We start from the raw sequence: 3,471 nt of genomic DNA, 5'->3' as shown, positions 1-3,471 counted from the left end.
TAACTTTTTTACTTTACTGTATAAACTTGACATTTTTTTAACTTTTTGACTCTTTTGTAATAATGTTAGGTAGAAGTTAGAAAACGTAGGAGGAGGGATGGGAGGGGGTCTACAGTGCCTACAGAAAAAGCTCATAAAAAACTTTGGTTACCTGTCTCCAGGCAGTATCTCTTTTTACAGCAAGAGTTGACAAGAGGTGGTCTGGAGCAAGATAAGGATCTGAGTCAACAGACTTCCACCCATCTTAGGGGGTCACGCCCTCCCTTGGAAGAGCATGTACCATATTTCCCACTAAATCAATATGTAACTCCCTCACCCCACCCAGCAAACTAGAAGTCCTTGGGACATGGGCTCTCTCTCTTTCTGGACCTCAAGAGCTCTCTCTCTCTCTCTCTCTCTCTCTCTCTCTCTCTCTCTTTCTTTCTCTCTCTCTTCCCCTCCCTCTCTCCATCTCCCACCTCACCTACGTCTCTCTCTCCTACCTCGGCCAGGCCCGCTCTTTTCCCTGAGAATGTATTAGTAATAAACCCTCCTTGCATATTAATCAGCTTGCTGACCTTTGATGCTTCAGTGAATAAAAGAACTGAGACTCCTGTAACATTTTGGTGCCATGACTCAATTGCATCCTTTGTCTCCAGCTATTTGGAATGCAGTGAGTACAGATCTGCAAGCTTTTCTTGCCTTTCTGTCTTTTTTGACTCCCAGAAGAACGTGGGAACCACCAGGACTCTTTTCAACCCCCAGAAATCCAGAAAAGGGGTGGGACAGCCTTGCTGCTGTACACCACCCCGGGCGACTTGTCTTGCCCCAGCCAATTTTTCCCTTTTCTAGATGGGGAATCAAGAGTCCATTCCCACTACATCCTGGTGAGATGTATCCTTTCTAATTGGTTGCAATTCGATCCTCAAAATTAACAATAAAAGCCATCTCATCCTTTTTGGTAACACAATCCGGCTCCAATACCAACTAGAGGAAGGGGAGGGTTGGCCCCTTAATGAGGCCCTGAGCTATAACACAATTCTACAACTCAAGCTCTTTTATACATGTCTTGGAAAATGGTCAGAGATTCCTTATCTACAAGTATTTTTCTATTTGAGGGGCCATAGAGATTTATGTAAAAGTATAAATTTAGCCTTACTAATGGTACTTACTGATCTCCAAATGCTCACTGAACCAACCACAGCCCCAGGGACCCCAGAGAAGGCCCTTTTGCTGCCTTCTTCCCTACCTCTGTACCCAGGGTCCCCAGCACAACCACTGGCCCCTGCTTCTCCTGCCCCTAAAGATGTGATGACAACTAAGCTCTTGCCCCTGATAGAAACAGCAGGAGAATTCAACCCCAACTAATACACAGACCCTTCTCCCTCATTGAGGTCAGGCAAATTGAAGCCGACCTTGGGAACTATTTGGACAATCCGGACAAATATCTGGATGCTTTGGCATATGGACTGACCTAGAAGGATGTGATGATAGTTCTGGGGCAAACTTTGTCAGACACTGAACAGGAAAAGGTAATTAAAGAGGCCAGAAAACTTGCTAACAATTTACACCTATCTGACAACAAATACCATATAGGAGAAACAGTGGTCTCACCCATCGACCCTGAATGGGATAATAACAGAAATTCCCAAAAGTGAGAGAGAAACCATTTCTTCCTCTGTATTAAGACGAGACTCAAGGCAGGCAGTCAAAAGGCCATTATTTATTCTAAGGTGTCTGCCATTAGCCAGGTTCCGGATGACACTGCTATTACCTTCTTGGAAAGGCTAAGGGAAGCTCTCATTAAACATACTAACCTAGATCTAGAGTCTTACGAGGGACAAGTAATATTAGAGGACAAATTCCTAACCCAATCTGCTTCTAACATTAGAAGACAGTTACAAAAGTTTCTCCAGGGACCTGGGGTTTCCTTGGATGAAATGCTGACCACCCCAATGTGGTCTTTTACAATTACGACCAGAAGCGGGAGCCCAGGGCTCAAGAGAAGGAGGAATGGAAGGAGGCTAGGACTCCCTGAAAGCCCTGCAGGACCTGCTCCAAAAGACACTAAGTGTCACATGTGCCGAGAGTCCGGGCATTGGGCAAAGGAGTATCCTAGTGGTAATAAGCCTCCTCAAACGCCCTGCTACAAATGCAGGAGTGCAGGCCATTGGGCAGCCCTCTGTCCCTCGGACCAAAGGATCCCTGGGCCTGAGGCTGCGACTGCTTTGCTGATGGTAACTCAGGACTGAAGCTGTCTCCCCTCCCCCAGTCGGCCCCACCTCAAGAGGTCACCATTACTGGACTGGAACCTAGGGTATGCATGGATGTGGCATGTAGGACAATAACCCTTTTATTGGATATTGCGGCCACCTATTCTGTCCTTATTGCCTTCTCCAGACCTTTTTCCTCCCAAACTCGCACTGTCCTGAGTGTGGTGGGAAAGCCCACCACTAAAAACTTCACTCCTCCTTTGGGCTGTCTCTGGGATGGATATTATTTCATTCATTCCTTTCTGGTAGTCCCTGAATGTCCAACTCCCCTCCTTGGGTGTGACCTTCTCCAATTGCTAGGAATCAAAATAGTTTAGTTATAGGAAAAAATCCTGTCCTAAAATCGCCCCTCCAAATGTTAGTTATACAAACTGAAGACCATCAGAATACTCTCACCCCTACATGGGAGAGTCAAAATGACTCAGCAGTCTGGTACACGGGGTTCCTGGACAGGCTGAAAAATGCTACTCCAGTCCTCATTACTCTGAAGGATCCCTCAGTTTCCTCACAAGAAGCAGTCCCTCTAAGGCCTGAGGCAACGGCTGGGCTTCAGCTTATCATTTCTAACTTTCTTTCTCTTGGGCTACTTAAACCCATCAGTTCCCCTTGTAACAATCCTGTATTAGTGGACAGGAAAAAGGACAAGTCCTATAGACTAGTAATCCACCACCGCCTATCACAGAAAATGGCTGAATCATTAAAACTGGAAACGTTTGGACACTCCAAGAATAACTGGACTCATTAGCTGGAGTCGCCCTCCAAAATCAAAGGGCATTAGAACTCCTCATGTTACAGCCTCAGCTGAGGAAACATGACTATATATTAAGAAACAGTGGTGCTTCTATGTTAACAAATCAAGACAAGTCCAATAGAACATTCAGAGCATCCTTGAATCCTCATCTAGGATCAAGACCTCAGCCTCTTTCTGGGATTCAAATGCATGGGTCATGTCTTTACTTCTTCCCTTTGCAGCCCCATTATTAATCATACTAGTGTTTTGGTAATCAACTTACTACTGTGTTTCCCAAAAAATAAGATCTAAGCAGAAAAGAAGCCCTAATGCATCTTTTGGAACAAAAATTAATATAAGACCAGGTCTTATTTTCAGGGAAATATAACAGGAGACATAGCAGCCCTACCTAATATCATATTTCCCCGAAAGTGAGACCGGGTCTTATATTGATTTTTGCTCCAAAAGACTCATTAGGGCTTCTTTTCC

Source organism: Rhinolophus hipposideros (genome assembly GCF_964194185.1).
Source record: "Rhinolophus hipposideros genome assembly, chromosome: 15".
Taxonomy (NCBI): domain Eukaryota; kingdom Metazoa; phylum Chordata; class Mammalia; order Chiroptera; family Rhinolophidae; genus Rhinolophus; species Rhinolophus hipposideros.
This window is presented reverse-complemented; position numbering follows the sequence as displayed.